The following is a 26,677-nucleotide window of genomic DNA, read 5'->3' on the forward strand; positions in this document are numbered from 1 at the left end:
TCTAGGCGGTGAGGGGTGCTGTGCTTGATCACAGTGCTCGAGTCCAGGGGAATCTGCTAACTACAGTGAGTGAGTGATGGGGTTGGTCAATGATCACGCTGTTGGAAGTAAGGGTTCTGTCCCAGATAATGCTCTGTGAGCTTTGGGTTGCCTGATTGCCTGGGTTCCTGATTGCACTCTAGGTGGTGAGGGTTGCCTTCCTTGATAACAGTGTTGGAGACAGGGAATCTGTTATTACCGTGACTGAGTGGACGGATCGATCAGTCATTGGTCAAGCTCTGGGAAGTAGGGATTCTGTCCCAGCTAACGCTTTGTGAGCTCTTTGCTGCCTGATTGCCCGAGTCCCTCATTGAACTCTAGGCGGTGAGGGGTGCTGTGCTTGATCACAGTGCTCGAGTCCAGGGGAATCTGCTAACTACAGTGAGTGAGTGATGGGGTTGGTCAATGATCACGCTGTTGGAAGTAAGGGTTCTGTCCCAGATAACGCTCTGTGAGCTTTGGGTTGCCTGATTGCCTGGGTTCCTGATTGCACTCTGGGTGGTGAGCGGCACTGTGCTTGATCACAGTGCTGGAGTGCAGGGGAGTCTGCTAACTACAGTGAGTGAGTGATGGGGTTCGTCAATGATTATACTCTGGGAAGTAAGGATTCTTTCCCAGATATCGCTCTGTGAGCTTTGGGTTGCCGGATTGCCTGGGTGCCTGATTGCACTCTCGGAGGTAAGGGCTGCTCTCCTTCATCACTGTGCTGGAGTGCAGTGGAATCACCTATTACAGTGTGTGAGGTGAGGGATTGGCCACTGATCAAGATGTGGGAAGTAAGGGCTCTGTGTCAGCTAACGATCAGAGAGGTTTGGGCTCTGTCCCTGTGTGACAAATTGGATTCTGCTCTGCAGGAGTACAAGGATGATTAGGGGCAAAATTGCCCACTTAGCCTTCATACTTCTACAAACCAAATGCAATCATAAAGGTAAAACAGGCACAGTTAAGAGATATACCTCCTTTGCCTTTTGTAGTAACTGTGACGAATTCGACCATCCACACTGGGTGTGCACTCGCCTGGGCTTTTTAGAAGTTTTATATGAAATTGGATGATGGTAGATCAATCCATGGAAAATGTGTGGGGCTAATCCACACACATTTTCCTATGTTCACTGCATGACATACACATAGACCCGTGTACCGTGGGTTAGCCACAGTCTTAAGGCGCAGTCCTCCCTGTCATATTTAGCTGGTATCTGACAGGTGGAGTACACGATGCATCTAAGAAGGGGAAGGTAAAACCTTCCTCCTGCCATGGCCAGTCTAATGAACTAACAAAGGCTCCATGGATCTGCCCTTTCCTTTGTTAGCTGTGGTTGCAGCCTTGTCTACTAATCAGAGTTAATTTAAACAGACCCACGGGGGACTTGGTCTCAGGACTAACAAAGGACAGGAAAACCCCAACACCCCTTTGATATGCACTGTGTCAACCTGAAGCCAGCTCTTGTCTCTCAGTAGGCAGAGGAGAGCTTTGACGCTCTCCTTCCTGATGGCTACAAGATCTTCTCTGTGCCCATACCCAACCGATCCAGAGGGGGTTTAGCCTTGATCTTCCCGGAGTGGATTCCTGCCTCTGTCATTCCTAGACAGGCCTACTCCTCTTTTGAATGCCTTGTCTGCTGTGTCTCTCTCCTGGCCACTCTCTTACCATGGCTACTATCTATCAGCCACCTGGTCAGATCACCTACTTCCTTTCTGAGTGGGCAGACCCCTCTCCCTCCCTCGTGGCCTCAACCACTCAACTCCTCCTTCTTGAAGACTTTGACATCCACCTGGATGCTTCCTGTCCCTCTTCTGTACTCTTTCGCAACCTCTGCGACTCTCTCTCTCTTTCTATTCTCCCCTCTGGCCCGACTCACTCTGCGGGGCACACGCTGGATGTTCTGATCTCCTCAGACCTATCCGTCTCTATCCCCCGCTTCACTCCTCTCTCCTGGAGTGATAACTTTCTCATTTCCTCCCATCTCTCCCTCTACTCCTCAGGCCAAGCCAACTCTAGCACTGCCACCTACCTTCTCGGTCATCCGACACATGAAGCGTGTGTCAGTTGAGGCTTTCACTGCCACTTTCTCTCCCCTCCTTCTCCTCTGGCTGACTCACATCCTAACACAGCCTTTTCCATGCTCCACTCTTCTATCTCTGATACTCTTGATGTTCTTACCCCTGTCATGAGGATCCGCTTGAAGCCCAAAGCCAAGTGCAACTCCTGCTATGACTCTGACCTCATCACCCGTAAAACGCAAGTGCAGGGTGGCTGAGAGGAAATGGCTTGCTTCTTGCGCATCCTCTGACAAAGTGGCCTGCCGCCTGCTCCAAAGGTAATACTGGATCTCTGTCTGCACTAAGAATAGAGCCCATATCCAAGCCTGTGTCTCTGCGGCATCCAACAACTCGTCCAAACTCTTTAAAATCTGCAAAGAGCTAGTCAATCCTGCTGCAGTCTCTACCTCTCCTGTCCCCTCCCAGGCCCTCTGCACAGCCCTGGCTTCTCATTTCATCTCTTAAACCCAATACATCCTGTCCACCCTCTTGTCCTCTCCTCCTCCTCCCTCTACTCTTGCCTCTACCTCAGGCCCCCCCCGTGGCCACCTCTCCTCCCTCTTTCTCTTCCTTTCCTCTGTTCTCCCATGACAAGGTTTCTAGACAAGTCTGATCTATGAAAGTCTCATCAAAACAGGTTCTTCCAAAACCATTAAGGACCACATTGACAATCCTCCCTTCTTCCCTGGCTGACTTCTGCAACCATTCGATTTGTGCACCCTCTTCTGAAGAAAACCTCAGCCGACCCCTCCTGCCCGGATAACTATCACCCGATAATCATCACTCCTTTTCTGGGCAAACTCCTGGAAAAGCTGGCCATCTCACAGCTTAATCTTCACACTGAATCTGTTGGTTGTCTCCATGACCATCAGTCTGGCTTCAGAGTAGCCAGAAGCAAAGCAACTGCTCTCCTAAACATCCACGAAAACCTTGATTCTAATCTCTCTGTCCTCATTTTACTCAATCCCTTTTCTGCCTTTGACACGGTCAACCATGCCATCCTGCTCAATCGTCTCCGTGACCTGGTTTTCACCGATCGGACCCTGGCCTGGCTGACCTCGTTCCTCTCTGATCGACCCTCCCAGGTGCAACTTGGGTGCTTCCTTTCCTCTATCTCACTCTCTACCTGTGGTGTTCCCCAGGGGTCTAACATCTCTCCCTGGCTGTTCAACCAATACCTGGCACCTCTCGCCTAACGCATTGCCATTCTCTGCTCCAACTTTCAGTGCTTGCGGATGACACTCAGCTCGTTTTCAGGCCCCCTCTACCCGCTTTTTCCTTCTCTCATACCTGACTCTCTGTCTTCTATCCAGGAGTGATGTGCCACCAACGATCTCTGCCTGAATGCCACTAAGACAGAGATTCTCCTCATCAGCACACCGGCACCCTCCTTTTCTGTTACTCTCTGGCCGACCTGCCTTGGCCCTCTTCCTGCTTCCACCTGCGAAGCTAAGAACTTCAGGGTCATCTTCGACTCCACACTCTCCTTTTCTCCTCACATCTATGATGTCTCTAAGAAGTCAAACTACCAACTGCACCTCCTCAGAGGTATTCTTCCTTTCCTCTCCTTCCCCCAGAAGCTCGCTGTCTCTGGAGCTCTGGTTCTCTCTATGCTGGACTACTGCAATAGCCTCTTTCTGAATCTGCCTGCTTCTACTCTGCGCCCTCTGCAACTCATCCAGAACAGGACGGCAAGACTTATCCTTGGCCTCAAGCCTAGGGATCATATCTCTCCAGCATTGAAATCTCTGCATTGGCTCCCAGTGGCTTCAAGGATTAAGTTCGAGACCCTCTGCATTGTCCACAAGGCATTCTGTGGCCTCGGTCCTCAATACCTCCAACTCTCTCTTCGTAAATACCTTCCTACTCGAGGTCTTCGCACCTCCACCTCCAACTCCCTCAGGGTCAGTTGCTTCTACAAGCAACGCGTTGGTGGTAGATCTCTTTCTTCGGCTGGGGCCTCCCTCTGGAACAGCCTCCCTGCCTCTCTGAAACTTGAGGAGAACCATCTCCAGTTCTGGAAGCACCTCAAGAACTTCCTCTTTGCTTCTGCTTTTTCTCCTCCTCTCCCCTGCTGATCTCCTGGCTGATACTGCACTGGTCACCTGGCTACCCTCTGACATCGCGGCCCAGTCCCTGCCTGCCCAGTTCCACAACTGCACTATCTCCTGGGAAACTTTGCACTTGGGTCTGTATCTGTAACCCTGCAGTCCCCCTACCTGCACTTTTGGAGACTTGCTGCCTGCACTTACCCATGCACCTGCCACATGGTGGCTGCACTTCTTGGTATTGTTTTGATCACATGTAGAGCATTCCCCCCTCCCCTTTCCTCTGGCACTTTGCCCCTTCCGTGCACTTGCTCTATCTCAATGTCACTTGGCCTGGTAATATCGTTGTCTCTGTCCACCCTCTGTTCCCCCTACCATGCCTCGTCGCGCCTTGAAACACTTGAGGCACGTTACAAATGCCAAATCATATCATATCAGAACAAGGGCAGTGACCTGTCATATCTGGGTGTGACGAATCAACTTCGGGGCACCGGTGGTCCAGGGATGATTATCAGTTTCTAAACCATCAGTCATCCCCACACTGCTAGTACTCCAGAAGGGATCTGAACAGATTGGAAACACAAGGAAATTATAAACCTCCTTGTCCAATGTTAGTAACGTGGACTGAACGGCCGGCTTATCTCTGCAAGGTCGTGGATTATTGGTTAGTTGCAACACAGCGAAAATACAATTATTGCCCAAACATATCTACTTTATTATTATCACAACAGACAGTTCATACACACTACAAAATGCAACCATCCTTGTAAAGGAATGCAGAGGACAGTTTCAAGAAGGAAAAGGGATGTAATCTAGATACTGACAGGTGGGTAGTTGGTAAAGTAATTAATCGCAATAGTTCAAGGATACTTGTTTTCAGCACAAAGGGAGCAATGGGTCGTAAAATGTCTCTAGGGGTCTGTGGAAAAGGGCCATGGGGACAAAACCACAATGTACCTTGGGCATGTAGAAGTTCTTGGTGTTCGACAGGGTCGAGTCCGTTTCAGGACGCTTATCAGCTCCTGTGACAGAGTTCAAGGCGGGAGACAGCTTCGGGTATCAGGCAGCAAGCAGTTCAGGGAGCGAGGCTGGATGGATGGCTGCAAGCTTGCCTGCATGGCAGCACAGGGTCAGGAATCGTTGTCTCAGTGCTGGTTGGTGGGTCCGAAGCACTGCTAGAGTTGTGTGGGATGACGTTAGCGACTACGGCGTGACAACAGTCAGCGGTGCAGTCGGTTGCAGCTCGAGGGGCTCGACCGGCTTGGAAAAAATGTCCTTCAAGGCGTAGCTGGTTGATGCTTATCGATGCACTCCTCCTAGCTTCTTCACTGGGCTTGTGTCATCATTTATGGTGGATGGCCCAAAGCCCAAAGCTTAGTTGAGTGCTGCAGGTAATGGCCTTGAGACTCTCTGGCACTTCCCAACTAGGAACATTGCTCGCAGACCATAGCAGGACACACTGTGTGCTGGCCGGGTACCATTTCTGAAACTGCTGGAGGGTCCCCTGAATTCAGTATCTCCCTCTGTTCGTGGGCCGAAGGAAGGTTATACTCTTAATTAACAGGGGTGTGAAGGTGAACCAGTAATGCCCAAACAACACAGTATCACAGTCCAAAAAAGAGGGAATGTGCAATCAAGGTTCTATACAAATATAAACACTTTAATTAAAAGTTTAATTAAATTAAAATTAAATTTAATTTAATTAAAAAGAGATTACTACACAAAAACCCACCGAAAGGAAGAACAGAGAAGATGCAACAGACTGGATAAAGCAACACTCTGAGTGTAGTTCCAGGCGTGGTAGGTAAGGTACTACCATAAAAAGTATATCTTATAGAAAACAGGAGTGATTGTGACCAAACCAGTCTCTAGGGCCCAAGTGGACTGAGGGGGCAGTTCAGAGTCATCAATGCCTGTTTTAGTTCTTGGTGGGCTGACACAGTCACACTCTGGGGTCGCATGTGGATGCGAGCTGATCAGGATCAGTTTGTGCACATAGGATCGTGGAGGCCCCGACAGCAAGAGGGTGTCGAGTGGGAGCGAATGCAGGTGCTCTTGTGGTAGAACCATGGCTCTTCAATGATGCAGTTTAGTGCAGTCCCAGGGATGCTTTGCAGTTGGCCAGGTCAAGTCAGGCTTTACCTGCAGAGAGGGGTCAATGAGCGAAGCTCCATCAGTTTGAGTCAGCGGACTATGGTCGTAGAAGTGGTGATTTTGGGTGTGTCGATGTGCGATCAATCAGGCGGAAGTACAATGGCAAGCTAGGCTGAACCATCATTGTAAACACTGGTTAGAGTCTGTGAGTGACTTTCCAGTGATTCACTTCAGGTTCCGGCATTGAGCAGTCGCTTCGGGACTACCAGATAATGTGCTTTGGGTGGGAAACGATGCTACATCGAGCTGGTCGAAGGTGCAAGCAAATGTTTGATTGGTGGCGGAGCAAAGCAAATACTGCTGATAACTCCCCTCTTGTTCAACTACTGCTGATAACTTCCCTCTTGTTCAAGGTGCAGAGAACATGGAGCAACCAATTTGGTGTGGTGAACAGAGAGCTCCAGCTGGTCTGGTCCTCTGGTTGCTCTGAGGCCCTTTGAGTGGGACTTGAGTATAGGGTGGTTTCTGTTCAGGGTCTGCTCTCCCAGTTAAGAGATTCCGGTGTAGATTAGTAGGTCCTGATTTACAGCAGAGGTTACTCCTGATGTGCCCTGTGAGTGGTAGTAGACAGATCTCCCTTCTGTCTTGGATGATTCCTTTCCCCTCAGGCTGGAGCCTTTGGAGACTACAACTCTCCCATAGGAAATCCAGTGAGATCTTCAGAATGAATTTGTGGCCTTAAAGGATCCAAGAAGAACTGAGAGAATATGATGTAGGGTTAGAAGACCCTTTTCTTTAAGGTCAAGAGTACGCAGGTGATTGGACTAAAGCTAGCCTGCTTAAGTGGTGTAATCCCTGCTCCGGTGGAGTGGAGTTTTCCCTGTTGATGTCACTCCCAAAGAGCTATGATCCATAGGAAGTGGAGGGGACATGAAAGAGAGAGAGGGACAGTGAGAATCAAAATGGTGGAAACCTTCTCCCATTGACTAGTGCCCTCCTGCCTATTACTGAGAACAAATGCCTTTAGAGATGCAGCACCCTGATGTGAGGGTACTCCTTTTGGAAGGTGTGTTGCCTTAATGCCCAGGCCCAGGACAGCTGCCTGCTGTGTGGCTGATTCGGGTGGAGGGGGTTACCAGCTTTTACAAACAGATCAAAGAGGAGGCCTGGCCTTACAGGTTCTCGTTGCTATTTTGTGGGCTGAACCTGGCTGACCAGAATAAACATCACCTTATACACGAGCGCTTCTCACAGGAGCTGACACATATGTGATATCAACTGGAATGTGGTGATTATTATCATAAGCAGCACTATGCACTATGCCTAAGCATAGGCATAGCTTTTATTTAGTTTACCCTGCCACCAGCATGGTCGACTCATGACATCATACTTTTGGGTACAGTGGGGCATATATTAAATGCCGCCTCTGCGCTGCAGGGACTTTGCTGTCTCTGTGGCTGTCAAGTGGGCAACTCATAAGCTTCAAACCCGCTCTGCACCACGAGTATAGCGGGTGCCACAGAACAGGCTACTGATGCGACAGGGCAAGCGTGCACTATGCTTTTGGCATGGAGTCGACAGGAAAGGGGGAATTTGGTTGGCAGATGATCCCTTTCTGTGACAGAATTACCCTCATCATTAATACAAATCTAAAAAGGGATGGATTTGCACCCTTGCCAAATGGCAATTCCTCAGACCCTGATTGCACTGTGGGCGGAGAGTGTAGTCCTTGAACCCATTTCCTTTTCACTCCACAGTCCACAATCTGACTTCCACCCTGTGCAGGGTAAAAATTCCCATCTGCACAGACAGAATTCATCGTTTTAGGACCACTGCAGTGGCTATGTGCACAGTATCAGCAGACATCAAACTCCACTCCATCTCTAAGCATAGAACTGAGATTTAAAAGATCCTTAACAAAGGAGGTGCCAACGTGTTTTTCAAAGCAAAACATGGTTATCAAATGATTAGTAATTGCCCAAAAAAACATCACCAATAACTTTAAACTCATCCAAGCCGACTGCCTCACAATGGAACCCAAGTCAACGCAATAGAAAAAAATGCTCATGTCATCTACGCTCAATCAGGCGGATTACACCCTACCTCACATTGACACACAGAATGTTGGAAGTCATCTCCCTGGATCTCTCAGGAATCGATTATGCCAACCGCATTTATCTGGGTGTGTCAGACTACCACATAAATAAACCACACACGCCGGACACACAAGCTTCACAGCAGCCTTATTGGAGCAACCATTGACAAAGACCCACAGTAAGCAACTATTCACGGTTTGAGAAAAACCTAGGGTTGAAACACGTGTCGGCACTGATAGTACAAGCAAGCAGCCTAAAAACAGCCTGTAGAATTGTATATCATGGTGCAAGTCACACAAGTGACAAGTACTATCTGATAAAAGGTGCAATTCACCTTCTGGCACTGAAAGTACAATCAAGCGGCTTGAAAACTCAGGGTGTAGAATTGTATATCATGATGCATGTCACACAAGTGGCAAATACTATCTGACAAAACATGCAATAGAACTTTTGACACAATAAACACATTGTGTTCACAAAACTCACCAACGGTTTCAACTAGTATTGATGAATGAATTTTGAGCACTCAAAATTGAGTCAGGGGAAGAACGGACCCAGCGCCACTGTACAACAGGGTTCCAACCCCCAAAAAACTAGATCCAAAACACAACGGCTAAATTATTACTCAAATTCAAGATATGGTGGCAGCCTTTAGAGCATTGCAGTGGCTACCAATTGAAAAGTAATACACTTCAAGGCCTTCTGCATCGCCCCCAGAGCCTTCCAAGGTCGAGGAGCAGAATTCAACAAAAGCAACATCTGACATCAACAACCAACCAGAGATCTAATATCCAGAAACAATGAGCTAATAATAACCAGGATATTCAGCAGAGAAAGAGACAGAGAGGATCCACCTTCTCCACTCTGGCGAACAAACGTTGGGACTCGCTACCAAGGCAAATCCACACATTACATAATTGCCTGAAATTCATAAAAAGTCTGGCTGTTCAACAGATAACCCAAGGAACTTGCTAACACAAGGCAAACATCAGAAATCACCTCTCAATCAAACAATACAAACAAACAGACACACTTTTAAGGGAATGCCATACAGGCTCCTGACCACCTGGTTTTAAACAATTAATAGTACCCAGAAAAAGATGCTAATGTATAGAGTATGACAATATGATTGGACATGACAACAGCTCAAACAACCACAAACAAGCTCTACACCACACCTCAATGCAATCAACAGTGGCCTTACCCCTGTGCACCCGACTAGGTCAGTGGATGACTTCTCTAGGTTCACCTTATTGACTAACTCTGGATTTTTCACCCTTCTCACAGCACGCAAACTCAAACTATCCACCCTCACATGGCTCTTAAAAGACCCACTCCTCATACTTCAAACAACACTTTTACACCTCTAACATCAACTGTCACACCCAGCTTCAAGCCAATGCTATCCCTCACTGCAACACTATGGACAAAAAAGCCCTCCACTCTGCTTAAATATCACACCCATAAGATTTCATGGATACAGAGCTTAGGGTATTTCCAATATGCATTGTCAACACAAAGCATTCAACTCTGGCCTTTTGTCTCTCCTACTAATTAACCAAAACCCACTCACTCTCTTCCAGATGCTCCAGAGCAGCTGGAGACCATGCAAATGGCAATTGTGCATGGTGCAAATCCTAATTAAAAGACACACATAACATAACATAGCATGACACAATGTCCGCCCCCTCTTTCCTGATTGCACTGTTGGAGCCACAGTCTTAGGCCATGAATACCCTCAGTTTTCACCGTAAATACACAATGGAGGCGAGGGTTCTATCCCTGATTACACTCTAGGCAAAGAGATGATCTACCTGTGATTGAAAAATTAGAGGTGAAGGTTCTATTGCTGATTACTTGGTTGATTGAGAGGTCTGTCATTTATCTATTTGTATCATTTAATGTTTAATTGTATTCATCAACATACTGCAATAATGATAGATGCATTTCTTTATAGGTGACAACTGGTAGCATGGCTCAGTATGTTAGTCCTTATTTACCTACTGATTTACTTGGTCCTAACTGTCACTGTGGTCTGACATAGCATGCACTTACAGGGCTCACAAAATCTACTAGCCCACTAGCGTTGGCGAGTAGTTTTTTTGAAGGGCGAGTAACATTTGCATGATACTCAACCTTGCTGGCGAGTATGGGGATGTTAGAAACCTATTTTTAATTTACAGCAAGCACACTTTGTTTGCAGTAAATGGCAAATACAAGTTTCACTGTGCATGCTTCACAGCATTGCTCCAAATATGAAGTGTGCTTATGGCGACATGTACCATTTTACGAAAAGCACTGGTAAATACTTTTTCATCAGTCTACTTGGGGCAACTGTATTTCTCTTAACTCGAGTATGTAAACTAAGGAACTCGCTCTGCAGGTGTAGTGGGATTTTTAAGAATTTGCAAGGCCTGACGTACTTTAACAGACCCAACCTCAGCAGGCACACTGTTGCCTGCTGATGTCGGGACTGCTAAAGTATGTATATTCTATGGCACAACTGGAAATGCGACCAATGTCCCTAGACCACTGTTCATACCCTACTAGGGATGTGCAGACTTTCATCATACTTTAGCTGATGACTCACATCCATTCTCCCTCTGTTGGCACTCTTATTTCATTGCACTGCACGAGGAAACAATGGCATGTCAGTATTTGCACCTGGGGTAGTAGGGTTCTCCATCTAGCCCTCACTCATATGTTTAGTCTCCTTTCCTCCAGGCTCTTTGTATATTTGTTACAAGCACTCCCGAAGAATGGAACATCTGTGCATAAAATGATAACAAATGTGACGCTTGCCCCCCTGTGCCACTGCTCCCTCACCCAGGCACCTTCCCCATCTATGTCTACCCACTTCCATACCTCATTCCCTGCTCTCCATATGGAGTACCCGCAGGTGTTCCTGATACATGACTTACCTTTCTGCAACCAGGAGATTTCTGTGCTGAAGTATGCATTTCCTCACCATCGCACGCCCTTATACTCTGTATGTGGTCTTCTTCCAGTGCAGGCTTTGAGGGACCATCTTCTTTCATGGTCAGACATCTTCTCTTTTTGTACATCACCGGAGTTCTGGGACAAGGACACTTGGAAGCAATGTGGGGAAGTGGTAAGTAAACATCATTGCACAGTCCCACTGACTGTGAGATCTGTACTGTTATGTTTAGTTTGGTGTAACCTGCAGCATGTTGTCTACTCCCCTCCACCTGTCCGCCAATTATGACATTTTACCCTAGGTGATAACCCAGCCTACAACATGATCTCCCTCTATGGGCCCTTGTGGTTGAAGGATTACGAAGCTCTCTCCGAGGTGCCCAAGAAACCTAATGACACAGGAGCTCACTCGAAGGTGTCAACGTGGCCTAATGACATCTGAACTCATTGTGAGGTGACAAAGCGCCTTAGCATCATATTGGTATAACCTGGCCCAATCAGTGCATGCTTCTAGTTGCCAGGTTGGACTAACTCAAGCATACAATGAGACCCACATTGGGCATAAGATACCAAAACCCAGACCGTACTGTTCTCTTAGCAAGGGTCATGATCAGCACCTGTGGTGGGCAAGGGTCATAAATGAAGTACCTCTACCAAATGTGGACATTAGGCTGGGAAAGCAACTGGAAATTTGAGACAGGCAAACACACACTCTGCATGCACCGACTCCTCCTAGAGTCGATCTAATTTGGGTTTCATTGGGTTTCGTTGGGTGCTGACAGGTTTAAGACATCGAGCTCCAACAAGGGTCTCAGGATAAGATTTAAAAACGGTGCCATCAGTATTAGCAGAAGTTGTATCTGGGCTCGGCCTAGGATATTTTGGTTCTGCAGCTTGTGCACGGTTATGTGCCATGCCCTCACACAGAGAATGGGTAGTGGACCTCATGCACCCCTGCATGTGGAGCAGGATTGTAGAGGTATTTGTGGGTTGCTCTGACTCTCCATCCCACCAAGGATGCTCCTGATCTGCTGATGGTTGCCCAGTGCAAGGCTCATCCAGAGAAGGCTCTACAGACAATGCAGGGCTCTGGGCTAGATCTGACCCCCACCTTTAGAGAGTTGCTGTATCCATTACAATGTGGATTTCCTGTATCCCTATCCGGAGCCACCTGGGAGCTGGCCTCCCAATTTTCTACCAGCCTGGATCCTAGTATGAGATTTAGTAATGCTCAATGTACATGCTCGTGCAGAAACAATATGTTAATGGAAACGTTTTGAGACTGTAGATTTTTTATTATGCAAATTCTCACATGCCATGTTCTGAAAATTAAATGATCAAGCTCTCATAAAGAGCAAAACAACTCATTCAATAAAAAGTGCTAAATATACCTATATATATATATATATATTCTAACTTGAGCTACCACTGGTGCACTTGACTTGCTCGTGTTTCTCCTTATACAAAGGCTTTATCAAGGCCAATCAAATCCCATACAAGTTCTTGTTCATTATTATAGTTGAGTGTATATTGCCACAGGAGTATTCACTGAATTCGAAAAATTCTTGTTGTTGGGTGTATTTTCAATTGCAATTTAATTGAAAGGATGTTTCCATTTAAATTGCAGTTAAAAAATGCTCGTAATGATATTACATTTTCCAATTGGTCTCTCTAAGTAGACCAAACTTGTATTAATTGTATTTGGCGGGGATCTCCCATTATATACACATATGTTAATTCATTGAACACATCTATATATTTAGGGTGTATTCGCAACTTACTCAAACGAGGTACTGAATCCTTAGTCTCACATAGTGTACAACAACTCTTTTCGCAGAGGCGCTGTTAAGGGCGGGGCTAAGGAGGCTATAGCCCCATGTCTTTTCTTTGTAGCCCAAGACAGAAACTCAGGAGCTACAACCAAAAGGCTAGCTAGCCCCAGACCAGACAGTTCCGACATTAGAGCAGTCCCTGGGACTTTTCCAGACCTACAACACCCCTGCCAGCCATCCAGACTTCTCCAAAGATTGTAGTGATTCAGGGAGCAACATGTGCAATGTATGGCGAAATGGAGTTACATGATTGGTGCGTTCTCACGCCTCCCTAACTACTCTATCTCTAGTAACTGTGACCCGTGTGTGCACCCCTGTTAAAATGGAGTGAGCATCTGCCAACTCTCCTGGTGTTTGCTTTCTGGCCACTCAAGCGCCGTTGTCAACTTCGTTTCCAAACACACACATGTTCACTCAACAGGGACACTGTCCAGTCAAAATGAGGACACATAGCAACTGGAAGCCTCTCCAGAATTATGTCCTTTGTTGTTCTAGGTCTTTACATCACTGTAGGTAGTCGTTGTAAGGGAAGTATTTTCATGGGAGACGCTCCTCTTCACCTGCAAAACAATCTTCATTTATATCCGAGTTCTGAGAATAAAGGTCTTCCTCAGGGCGAAATCAGTACTTGTAGCGAGACCCAAGAAAGGCCACATATGTTCTCAAAATTTCCTGACAATACAATGGGTGTTCTGAGACCCACAGCCCAAGTGAGCAAACATTGGCATTCCGCTTGCAACCTTTGTATGCGTTGTTTTGTCAGGAACCTTTGAGAACATGTATGCCCTTACTTGGGTCTCACTAAAAGTATTGAATTCGCCCTGAGGAGGACCTTTATTGGGCGAAACACGTGTAGGCTGTGGTGTGAAATACACTGAATAAACACATAGCAGAACATTTTTGAGAGTTGAATTTGGTCATTAATATAGTTGACGTTGGACTTATACAAAAAGATTCTTCTTAAACAGAATACTGAGCGTGGGTGGCAAGAGACCAACCCCCTCTATTAGCTTTTCTGGTGACGTTGGCCAAGGTCATCAACAGTCTCTAACCCCTGCAGCTTTTGCTCAGATTTGGATAGCAGTTTAGCTCGAACCCTGGAATGGCCCCTTCTTGTTCTTTCATATTCAAATTAAATCAATCCTCTGATTGCATGAAGCCCCCCTCCACAGGCGCCCAGATTGCCGGTACAAACATAATGGTTTGTCCAGGGGTCCCCAGCATGGAGGGGTAGGGGACAGAGGAAGGGCTATGTGTGGCTGTAAGAACACAGACATACACTGCCAATTTTCTTCAGCGTTCAGCGTTCTCACCTGATTGGCTGAGACCCTTCCCCTGGTGCAAATGGCAGCTCTCCACGTGTACCTATCACACATGTTCTCAGCTGCAAGAAGCGAATGATCACTAGCAAGTGGCTAGTGGCGAATGCACATGTTGGGACCTGCCATACTTAACAATCACTTGTTGATAATAGTCATTTCAAAAGTTGTGTATTCTTTTTTTTACGAATGCTTCCATGACACGGTCCTTGTTTAAACCTCCCCCAGTTGCTCAGAATTTACTGAGCAAAAACAAATTCCTTTCTGAATAATGACAAAGCTCAGTTGGCACCCCTGGCACCCAATTTCAATTTTTGAATGCCAACAATTTGATATTGTTGGTTTCACCAATACAGTATTTCTCAAACCATTGTTTGGCACATGGTTGATGTTTCACCTTGTCGCTCCTTTAATGCATGGTTGATGCTTACAAGGTAAGTTTTTGTGCATGCATAACGAGTAATGTAGTTGGCAGGTTTTGTCTTACAATTGATGAATTATTGAATATGATATCCTTTTGGCAGTAGTGTATTGAAGTTCCTTCATTCCACTATTTGGCATGGTCGGAGACTGCGTCATTAATGCAACCCTTGGTTACCAAGTGGGTGGCCTTTGTTATTGGCACTGGGAAATCCAGGGCAGAGGCAGTTCAGAAAAGTGAGTCGGTTTCTCTGAGATGTACTGCGTAACATTCTGATCTATGGACAAAATGGCTCCATGTTTGCGGATTATTTTGTATGTCCTGTTGCTACCTTCATTGTTTGGAGAATTATATCTAATTATATCCTCACTTCTTTGAGATGAATTTTGTTACGAGCATTTTGTTCCTGTTACCTTAGCTCCCATAACAGTAGCGGTTAGAATTGAGTCAAGGCACTAGAGGGCAAGAAAATAAAGGCAGAGGAAAGGGGAAATGTTTAAACCGGATCAAGGGGGTGGCAGCAGAGGTGAAGTAAATAGAGAAACCAGGATGGTGATAGTAAAAAGAAGCAGTATCAGGGAATATTATCGCCACCAAAAATATCGCCGTACATATGGTCGTCGGGAACGGCCATAGGCAATATTTTTGGTGGGGATAATTTATGGGGTAAGTGGATGGGGGAGTTGTGGGGGGAATACCCCGCTCCCTTTTAAAATATATGGGGATTGCGGGGGTGTCCCCCGCAGGTTCCATGGGGTAATATCGCCGCAAAAATATGGCGAAACTTTTGTACGGTGATATTTTTGCGGCGATATTATCACATGGAACCAAAGAAGCAGGGCCCGGCCTGAACCTTATTTGGCCAGTTATGGTTCATAAGCCGTTTCAGCCCATGGTCATCAGTGAGATTACACTGGTGTCATGGACCAGTGCTCTTCTGTTTGCAGCTCCTGCTACCAGATGGATAGGGCAACTGGAATCAATATCATCTGGTGACTCCATGAGACATTTTACACGGGACAAAGTCATCATGAGGACTTCTTTGGAGCCAAATGTTGTTACCGACTTCCACATTAGTCCGAATATTTGTTTTCCTTGATCTGCAAATGAATCTGAATTTAAGGGGGTGTTAAGATGGATTCCTAAACTCTGACCTGGTGGGCAGAAGTTTAGGAGGCCACCCTAGTTTAGTGGAACAGGGGAACCTTCTGGACAAACCAGACCAATATACTGTAGCTTTGCAGGTGGTCAAGACTAAGTCTCATGAGGGGTGAGAGTGATCGGAAGCCCACAATGAGCACAAACAGTAAATTCCACAGATTACCCTTAGACAGATGTATATCAAAAATACATTTATTATAGGCCTTTATAACAAAACACGATTAAACCAGTTATCAAGAAAATAGTTACCACACATGCTTATTCACCATGTAACATATGTACAAAAATGCGTTAAGCCTAATGCTGATGAAAGGGGAGAAAATAATCACAATCTGCAACAGAAAGGGGTAAATTCAACACAGATATCAAATTAGGCAGCCCTTCATAGTCAATCCGTAATTTATGTAGTCCAGCCCTAAGAAGTAAGGAGTCTTGCTCTCAAAGTACAGTAGTGCGTTAACAACACGTGGTCGTGCGTAAAGCGAAAAACGGGTTCTCTTCAGAGGGCTTTAGCTGCTCAGGAAGGGGCTTGAGCTGATGAAAAATAAAATCTTATTCCTAGAGGAGTGTCTACCCTTGCAGATGGAGTGACTTTTGGAGTTCGGAATAACTGGGGAACGCAGGCTAGGCCAGCCAACTTGATTAACTTGTATGGGATTCTCATGCGTAAAAATAGATGGATGTGCCAGTGGGCCACTGGTAAGTGGCAAAAGTACTCACCGACCCTCGACACAGTCTGGACCAAACTTTGGCAGTCTAGTCCACTTTACTCGTAGGTTTCAATCCTGCAGTTTCAGGACGCTTTGGCTCTCAGCGGCTGCGGGACCCGATCTGGTGCAGCACGTCTCAGGACATGGTGGGGTAGGTCTGCAGGCACTTACAGCAACAGTCACCACAGCAGGGTGACACAAAGATCACAAATGCTTGCTGTGTGGCACACTCTCTTAAATCACGGCCCAGTGGAGCTAGGACAACTATTTGGTGGGAGAGGGAACAGGACCACAGGTATGCGATTACCAAAGTCTTGAGTCTCAACACAGGATGGCAGCGTTCCTGTGTGATACCCTGCATTCACACTGGACAGTGTTGAGGACGGACCCCCAGATACGACAGAGGGACACTGGAAGTCCACAGACTTGGGAGGCCCAACACCCTCCCCCAGGTTACATGGAGGACTCAGTCAACGGCAAGTTCAAACTGCGGTTTATTACAGACAAAACCAGCAGGGATCAGTGCACGAACAAGAAAATATGCATGCACATCTTGCTTTTCCTCGGCTCATAGGCCGGTTTTACTACCAAATGGCATCAGCGCCACGTCACACCTTGGGCCCCTCTCCAGAAAACCTATTAGGTAAAGTGATTGTTTATTGAGTATTCTACCACCTTTAGTGGACCTTATAGATGTTATTCTACTGGCCCTCTCATGTCAGGTGGCTGGCCTGTTCCATCCCCAAGCTACTAATTATAACATTGTTGCAGTGTTGTGGACATACAATTGGTTCTTGCCCATTGCTAGCCACCCCTAGGGTACTAAACTTTGATTGGCTAGAACTGACGTCCCCAGGCCTGGGATCCACGAATGGTCTCAGCTCACTGTGTACCTCCTCATGGTAATAAGAACGCTTATGTGTCTGTATTTTAACTTGTGTGTACCACCTTTGCTTATGAGAGTGCTCTCCTGGTCAGCGCAACATGTGTTACATATTGTTGCATATTTGTTTCAGTACATGTCTTGCTGCCTGGGGCCAGCTCTCCTTTCCCACCACCGATCACTGTCCATTGTTTGCTTCGGCCGCGTCACGAATTTGAGTGGTGCAGCTCTGAATTATTAGGATTTATTAGTATTTTCTGCAGCTGGTCCCATTGTCATCTGGGGATTGGAATGTCATCTGTATCTCTTCACCTTGGCTGCCTGTCCTGTCTCACACGTCTTGCTCTCTGTCTGGCCTGAATCAGCTCAGCGTGTCCCTTGCCCAGGGGCCAGAGGCCTGTTGTAATTTTCCTAAACCTTATACTGCAGTTTCTACAGTGTCCATACTATACTACATTTCCATAGGTTAGTCACACTTGGCTCTGTCAGGTCCCATAGGTGCTCCTGCAGTTACATAGGGTTATTTGGGTGTAAGCATCTGCAAGCTCTGCTCAGGATCCCTTGTCTCTTGCGGTTCCTGCTTTGCTGCATTTGGCTAAAGGAAAAATAATAAAAGCAATGACAGTATGTATATGTATCTGTCCTCTAACTATAGAACTGTCCGCTTGGGTTCTTCATGTATTCAAGTGAGTGTTTGTGTCCCGAAGTGCAGATGGCACGTGTGCTTCATGTCTAAAGCTGCTATGTCGTGGTGTCCCTAACGACATCATCAACATGGCTCCTTGGTGTTTTAGTCCAAGCTGTCCATGCAGGTGTCCTTAATCATAGCCTGTGGCTCTTCATCCACACATGGATAGATCTGTATGTCCATCGATCAGTATGGCTGACTGAGGGGATACCTCTCAACATACTTGTCAATCATGGTTCCATTGGGAATTTGTCCAAAATAGAATGGGTGATTGCTGTGTTTTCTGACCTTCTTCCTTGTCATTAATTTAGTAGGAGGGGGAGGAGGTGGCAGGCTTCCCCATCCCTCTTCAACAGTTCACTGGATGACCCAGGAACACTACCAAAGAGGTGCCGAGAGCAGTTGTTCCCACTACTCCAAAGGGATGAAGCACCCTTGCAGGTCTTCTTGGTACGATGCAAAAGCAGGGGTCCAATGGGACAACAGCGGGGTTAGGGTGCCAAACCTTGCTAGCATGCGTGGTTCCTCGAGTTTGCTCTTTCGTTAAGGATACTTGACTCATTCTGTAGTTTAGTGTGAACTTCATTTGATTGGCCTGGAATGGATGCAGAGCCCGTTCTCTTATCCAAGATTACTTCCATGCTCAAATCTCAGATAGCCATAGGAAGATCTGCTCACTTGCATGCACGCCAGACATGGGCCAATCATGGCCAGGGGTGGTTCCAGTTATTCAGGACTACTAGACATATTGGCACCAGTAGGGTGGATTGGGACCAGACACTCCCAACCCTCTTCCTAGGCACTAGCACACATGACATGCAGGAGCCCACAAAAGATGTGGTTTTCGTGTGAGGCTGCATCCCCAAAAAAGGAATACCAAGGTCTCTTGACCCGGGGGGAAGGCAGAGGGACAAAATGGCAAAAGGACAGAACAAAAGACTTGGTTGCACAGCCATTTTCGGCACTGGTCACAGTCTTGGGCCAAACCCGATAAACGCGGTATGGTCCTTAACAACAAAGTAAAAATACTTTAAAAGTAAACTGCTGCCAGCAGTTCACGCCAGGCACACTGGTACAAACACCAAAAAATCCTTAGAGGGTGGGTAGGTCCATAAAACAAAAGGACCCCTATGTGCCGTACTGTAAGGTACTTGGCACATAGATAAATAGTTACCAAGAAATGGCAACATAGTCGAAGACTAAGTTAAACATAGTTTCCCAGTACTGACAGCCTGAAGGACATGTCATTTTCCCCATCACAAATGAGCGAAAGCCCAGAGGAGTGCAGCTGAAGGCTGTGCTCCACTGGAAAAAGTCAGGTTAGGTAAAGCAAACAAAAGCAACAAGTTTGGGGGGTTCACAAATGGAGTGAAAATGTCACCTAAGGGAAATCTTTCCTAACATGAGGTCTTTCAGATTCTAATGTAGACCATGAGGAAGTCAGAGAGGCTACTTGTTATCGATGATGGCTGGCTCTTGGGCAAGCAGCCTGCTAACCTTTCTGTTGCATACTGTTTTTCTTGCATCACTTAGGGTGCATCAAATACAAGGGCATTCCTCCTCTAGAAGGCAACCACGCCCAGGAAAAAAGGGCCGACTCATCTTCATCTACCTTTAGCCCTATATCACCGTAATGTGAATTGTTAAGTAGTCAAATGGGTTTCTGATCCTGTTCTCTGTAAACCTTATACATTAGGGGTTAGCGCTGAGTCATTTGGGCAGTTTTTTCAAGCCCTGTTGTATTTGGTTAGGCTTCCGGTTCCCAGTTGGTGCCTCCCATTTTAGACTTTCAAATGCTAATAAATCTGAGAATGAGGTTTGGGCATTGAAATCAATATACGTTACTCACAGTAGAGAATCGTGTAATCCTAATCCTAGTTTTGATCAGACATCCCATCTGCTTACCGCAGGCCCCATTTAGTGGTTTAGGAAGAGATGACTGCCAGGAGGGCATTTAGGATGGTTGGGTCTTGGTGCAGGTGGGACTGAGCGTGTGTTCGGGCTTCAAATTCTTTTTTTTTTTTAAATTTGTGTTTGGTTAACAAGAACCTTTTACAAAAACGACAAACAGCTTAACAAATATAGAAAAAACATGTTTCATCTAACATTAAGAATAAAAACCAATGCACATAATACCAAGTACAATAAAAACACAAATAAAAAAAACAACCAAAGACAACCGATAGAAGATGAAGAATTACACTACCACTGTATCTGTCTACAGTCATCTACATAATAGGGAGACGGAGGATAGATGAAGAGGGGAGCCAACACCCATATTAAATCTGCATTATTTCTGGTATCACCCCTTCACAGTTCAACGAGAAAACAATCAAGATATTGGGTTTAGGTAGAGAAGGTCAGGGGAGACAATACTCCCAGTACATTTGTTTCAATTAGCCCTATTGGCATGAACCACTGAAAACCCCAAACTGATGGTAATTTTGTGGCCAATGTACTATCTGAGTTGGTGTGACAATCCTACATCCTAAGGTCATACAAATTTTCAGAGCATTCTGTAACAAAGTGGACCTCCAGTACTTCAGGTAAGTTACAGGTTCCTTTATTGTCCATGTCCAGTACTCTTCCTCAATACACAGGGATGGTAGGGGACACAAGTTGACACAGGAAAACACCGGGCTCACCCCCACACCCATCTTCTCAGCTCACTCTTCTCACTCTCACTTCCAACCGTCACTCACAGAACCCTGCACACCAACATTCCACCTAAACATTCCAAGAGGTGATGTCACACACTGAAAGCAGATTACTACACATCTCCCCCCCTTAGAAACACAAAAGCCAAATACTACGCCAACGCTTTCCAGGGAAGACAAAAAGGAATGACAAGGTATTGTGACCAGCACGGGACCTTAACACCCCAAGACACCACGCTACCAGAAATGCCACAACACAGCGGCCGCCTATGTGTAGAACCTCTGGCAAAACCAAAACGGAAATCCAACAAAAGGACAGCATTAACTGGACACCAACGGACCAAGAAGGAAATGTTTTCCAACGGCATGCAACCAAAACAAGACAACACCACCCCCTCGGTCACACCTCGAGGCCACAAAAATAAAAAACAAGCACTTACGCCAGTCCCGAGCTGCCCCTCAGGACCTAGGGCTGCCACCCCTAGCCAAACTATTGTTAGTTAACACTAACACAACTAATGCCTAACCAACTTAGCCACCTTAGCACAAATCACCTTCCACTTCGGTCTGCCACCCCAAAGTCTCAGAGCTGCCCCTCCAAGCGCTAACCAACCGCCCCCAAAGGAAGCAACAACACATGCCAACAAACCGAGGGACCACTTAAACCACTTTGACAACAGTATGGGGAAGAACCACAACACCACGCTGCTACTCTGCATAAAACCGTTGGCCATTCCCTCTAACCACAAAATCCATTTAAAACACACCAGGAGACAACCTGACATACCATACATGGAATCAGGAAGCACACTGGCAAAGCAAAATATAGAACACCACCTCGTCCAATATGATACACTCAACTCAGGCATAGCGATCAAATCATAGATAACAACGCTATGTATCACTACAGCAACAACTGTCCTGAGTATAAACTCCGTCAAAAGTGACTTACCCTGATTAAAGCCCCGGCACTAATGACCACAACATACAGGCCACAGTGACCAAACCTGAACTATCAGGCACTCATAACCACAGTAATGATGGAGATACTAAATCTAAAGTGACCTACCCTGGAAAGACCAGGCACCTAAGAACATCTAAAGTGACCCACCCTGGAAAGACCAGGCACCCAAGACCATAATCACACCTCACTCCAAGACACCTAACCTGAAACCACACAGGTAGATACAACCAAAAGTCAAGAGATCAAGAACACACGCAACATAGTGACCCACCCTAGCACAACCAATGCCAGGCACTTCCTCCAGCCAGGAGTGCGGAACGCTCCTTCTCCGCTGCCGACCATATGTACAGCAGAGTCGCGCTCCGAGTGAGCGGCAATAACACACGGCCCTGGCTCCTCCGTGACTCCAACACCAGCTGAACTGGAAGCGCGGCAACAACGCTCAACCCCAAGGGAGCAGGGGAGCACTGGCAAATAAACGGCTCACTAATCAACGCCGCCACAGCGCTGACCTGACCATACGAAGCGCCACACTCCATACAAGGGACTCCACAGGCAATTGCAGGCCCACCTGGGTGTGGGGGGAATCACGGGGGCGGTGTTTCGGAAGGCTGCACCCCCCCCAGCAGCGCAAAATCCACCTACCATCCCATCCTCGTCGCCAGTGTAACAAAGTGGACCTCCAGTACTTCAGGTAAGTTACAGGTTCCTTTATTGTCCATGTCCAGTACTCTTCCTCAATACACAGGGATGGTAGGGGACACAAGTTGACACAGGAAAACACCGGGCTCACCCCCACACCCATCTTCTCAGCTCACTCTTCTCACTCTCACTTCCAACCGTCACTCACAGAACCCTGCACACCAACATTCCACCTAAACATTCCAAGAGGTGATGTCACACACTGAAAGCAGATTACTACACATTCCCTCAGCCCTAGTTTTGTCTTATGATGTTACATTTTGCTAATACCTTCACCACCGCAATTGTCAACATTGTGTCATATCCAGAAATCAATCTATCCCACAAACTTTCAGATATAATCATCTCTTCCCTAGCTATAAATCTTGTGAAAAGGGAAAGTCTGGCCGGCCAGGTCCCCTCACAGGTCATCAGCCGATCTTCTAATGATTGATTTTCCGGGTCTTTACATATATTACACAATGTAATAGTCAGCTCTCCTTGCCCTCTTCTAGCCAATACTTCTCCCGTGGGTACTACATTTAAACGGATTCTGAGGAATGCATTCCTTATTTTCCAATCTGGAAACTTAACAAGGTACCTCAGGAGAGTCCCCACTTTCTTATCCATCTTCAAGAATAAATGTATAGGTGTTGCGGACTGCATTTGTTCAATCGTATGGATCCAGTCCATCACCTCTAAAGATTTCTTAACTTTCAATGGATTTTGTATTAGAGTTTCTACCTCGGTATCTGCTTCGACTAATGACTCCACCACCTTCGGCTCCAATTCAGTTAACATATTTGATTTCATTTGCTTCAGATGTGCACAGATATCTGAAAGCAACAGATCCTCATTTGCTGTTATAATCAGGATAAAGAGGGAGGCCAGTCTCCATTCTGCTGCGACCCTTAATGTAAACCCAACTCGAATCTCAGTCCGGCCATAGGAAAACTCATGGGCAGACCCAAAACTTTCTTCCACACCGCCCCTTCTAAATCTGTCCCAATATGTACTCCAAAGGAGAGGTTTCGCCTCCAACCCATACAGGATTACTGGGGTTACGTTTGCCCTATAATATTTCATTAGGGGGAGCAGGGAGAATTTACAATATTTGTCAGACACCTTCTTCATTTGTGGCACTAGCTGGGCAATTCTTCCCTGGACATCCACCTCCACTTTAGACAATGACCGGATGCATACACCATATAGCCCATGTATAGCACTTCCTCCACTCTGGGTATCACCTGACCATCTAGGACCCATTGCGAGAATGCTTCGAATTCTTGGACTAGGAGTACTGGAGATTCTACATCAAATGTATTTTCCTGATTATTCTGCAGGGGTTGAGGAAGTGTCCATGTGTACACTGCGGCCTTGTGTAAAGTCGGTTGTTTGTACCTGAATAACCGATGGTGGGTGAGAGGTCTGTGCCTGCTTGCACTGTGAGGTATGAGGCGTCTGTCCTTGGTTTGCGGTGGTCCAGTTTGGCTTTGATCATGCTGTGGGTGTGAAGGATTTGTCTGTGGTAGCATTTTAGAAGGAGGGGCCATACTATGATTACTGTAATACCTAGGGATGAAGACATTGCAGTGCATGATTGGCGTTGGGGACGGTGGTGGGTGGGAGACGTGAGCCTGATGCAAGCCAGGCCAGGTCTCCTCCAGTTGCAAGCTTCTGTTCTATCATGAACACCCAGCCCATCCGTCTTCAAGCAGAAGGTTCCAAATGCAACACATGCCTCTGTTGGCACATGTCTCTAGAACCTGGATTCACCCTGGATATTGCCCTTTGATTAGCTGTGATGCAAGGCTCCCTGAGTATGCATTTGAAGAGGCAGTTGGGATTGGGAGCTATTTCTACTCAGAACATATCTCCCTGCCTTGAAATGTTTTGCATCTCTTAAAGAGGCTGCCAAACTTGATGTACATTATTGAAACTTCAGAGAATACTATTTTGTTAGAAGTTCCGTTCCATCCTTTATGTATGTTTTTTTAATGGTTAGAAACTGTTATGGAGCACTAAAGTTCCGAGAAGTGTTCGTGTGTTTGTAAACAATCCAGAGCTAGGATGTACGCCACTAGACGGAGCTAATCCTGTGATGACGCATTTCTTGAGCTTGCATGTGTTTAGACATCTGATGCAGAACGTGGCATCAAAGACCAATAAAGACCTATAATGTTGTGTTGTTTGAATAAAGAGAGGTCTGTATGGTAACCAAAACAGAAACAGCATCCACACTAAAATGTTCTCAAATGTTCAAATGTATTTATTTATTTAATCGTGTAATACATTGCCACCGTCCACCAGTGGAGTGGATGCAATTATGATAGCTAAAAGACGACACGTGTTTCATCCCCATTGTGGCATATAGAGCGCAGTGCAAGTGGTTACTACAACACAAAGTTGGTGCTTGTGATCTACAGTGCTTCGACAAAGCTTTAACCAAATGGCAGAAATAAATGTCAAGGAACAGACAAGATAGTATGTGTCCCAACAGGAAAAGACTGTGTAATATAACAGTGCAAGAAGTCACTGTAAACTGTCTCATTAAATGGCTGCTGAGGATGGGTCACACTGTACAGAGTGTACATAACTTGCACCTAGTATGGTGTCCTTGTGTTGACTCTCTTCAGGATGGAGGGCCAGCACCCGGTGTTAGTCAATAACACTTAGTAGTATGTCCTTGCATTGGCTCTCAGACATGCAGGAGCTAAGACACACTGGCCCTCATTAGGACCCTGGCGGATTTTGTCCGCCGTCGGCGGACTTTTCCGCCATGGCGTAAAGTCCCTTTACGCCATGGCGGATGGCGGACTTACCGCCCCATTCCGAGGTCGGCGGGGCGGTAAGTCCCCATTGACCCATTTACCCTTCCCCATTCCCATTTCGGCCCCATAGGGCTCAATGGGAGTGGGGAAGGCGTTAATTACGCCACCGTAAATTACGGTGGCGTAATTAACACCAAGGTCCCATAGCGCCATGGATTTTTACGCCCGCAAAAAGCGGGCGGAAAAATGACCATGGCGCTATGGGAACTCGTAGTTGGCGGTAAGGGGTCGGCGCAGCTAACGCTGGCGCAAACCCCTTACCGCCAGGGTCCTAATGAGGGCAATGAATGCTTAGCATTTGAGTGAACCTAACTCCCGTTATTTGCCAGTATGACACTGCAGTCCCAGACAGAGTAGGGGTCTACCCTTCAGTTCAATAAAGAACAGATAAGAGACAGGCATATTAATAAAATAATGTGTATGTAAGCCCAGGTCAGAGCTTAAATGGTAATCATATCAGAGCTCTCTTTGATAAATGTTAACAATCTGAAGCAGGGAGTCGTTATATCTCTCTCGAATTTGTGGATGCATTTTTGGTTTTGGCCAACATGGTGGTTCTTTAGAGCTGCTTTATGGTAAAACAATGCAACAGAGAGGCGATAGAAGGAAAGCTGCATTGAAAGCGAAATATGTGATTGTCGTGGCAACTTGCAATGCAGTGGTATGAACTGTCTGTATCTCAGATTACAATTTCTTGTGCTTACTGCCATATCAGCCAATGAGAGGTTGTTTTACTAAAAGGCTGCCAATCAGGAGTTAGGATGTACAAACAGAAACATTCTCTGTGCCTCTCGTTCAACAAGTGTGTCTGTATGGGATTGCCTCGGAGCAGGCATGTGTAAACAAAACAACATTGCAGCGCTCTCGCCCTTATGAAGATCTCCACCCAAATGGTTCTCGTGGAAGGTGGGTGTACAACGGGGGAGGAAACTGGTGGATGTTCCCTGGTAAACTCAAGCCCCCTTCTCTGTAGAAAGTTTGGCAGCAGCAAAGTGAGAGGCCCCACACTCACCTGTAATTTATGGCGTGTAAGTTTTAGTCATAGTCTACCAGTTCCTAACCTAGTCATGGTCACAAAGTCCTAGTCTTAGCCACTGTCTAAGTCCTAGTACCTCAAGCCAGTCCTACTTACCTTGTCAGTCCTAAGTTTCAGAGCTTATTGGAAGACATTCACCATTTGATACTGCTGAATGCTGGGAAACTGGGTCCTACATTACAATGTGAACTGAGAGCTAGTCACTGTGTGATAATGCTCCAGGATGTGGAAACTGAGTCC

General features: G+C 46.4%; 1 protein-coding gene across 3 annotated transcripts in view; it reads left to right on the top strand.

The window, feature by feature from the left end:
* Window positions 1-26,677, top strand: part of CASZ1 (castor zinc finger 1) — a 1,374,833-nt gene that overhangs the window by 244,486 nt on the left and 1,103,670 nt on the right. For 2 of the 3 annotated variants that reach the window (XM_069609955.1, XM_069609956.1), the window contains exon 2: window positions 11,326-11,429. The gene's annotated coding sequence lies outside the window, so the exon portion shown is untranslated. The remainder of the gene's footprint in view (window positions 1-11,325; window positions 11,430-26,677) is intronic. The other variant, XM_069609957.1, reaches the window with a different exon arrangement.

The sequence above is a fragment of the Ambystoma mexicanum genome, chromosome 8, assembly GCF_040938575.1.
Source record: "Ambystoma mexicanum isolate Mex_15411 chromosome 8, UKY_AmexF1_1, whole genome shotgun sequence".
Classification (NCBI taxonomy): Eukaryota; Metazoa; Chordata; class Amphibia; order Caudata; family Ambystomatidae; genus Ambystoma; species Ambystoma mexicanum.